We start from the raw sequence: 364 nt of genomic DNA, 5'->3' as shown, positions 1-364 counted from the left end.
GGAGGAGTGGTTCAACCTTCTGACAGAGGAATGGTTCATGTCCTAGAACGCCCTGGTCGTAACGTCGTCGTCACATTTGCATTGATTAAAGTCGTACGTCTTCTGAACATCAAGCCATCAGTCTGCTCACAGCAATAACTACGGCTGCGTTCGTAAGTTCGCTCTGAGAGTGCCGGAGCGCACACTGGGTTCGACGTCATAGAGCTACCAAGTCATTTGATTGGACAAGAGGCAGTCACGTGGACGCTCCGGCGCTCTCAGAGCTCATTTGCGAACGCGGCCAGTATGATAATATGATGCTGCGTTTAGAGTCTGTCTTCTCTCCGTCACACAGACAGAAACCCGTCTGTCTGTCAAACACGCG

The sequence above is a fragment of the Nansenia antarctica genome (assembly GCF_963989245.1).
Source record: "Nansenia antarctica genome assembly, chromosome: 5".
Classification (NCBI taxonomy): Eukaryota; Metazoa; Chordata; class Actinopteri; order Argentiniformes; family Microstomatidae; genus Nansenia; species Nansenia antarctica.
The sequence above is the reverse complement of the archived record's forward strand: the minus strand, read 5'-3'. Positions refer to the sequence as shown.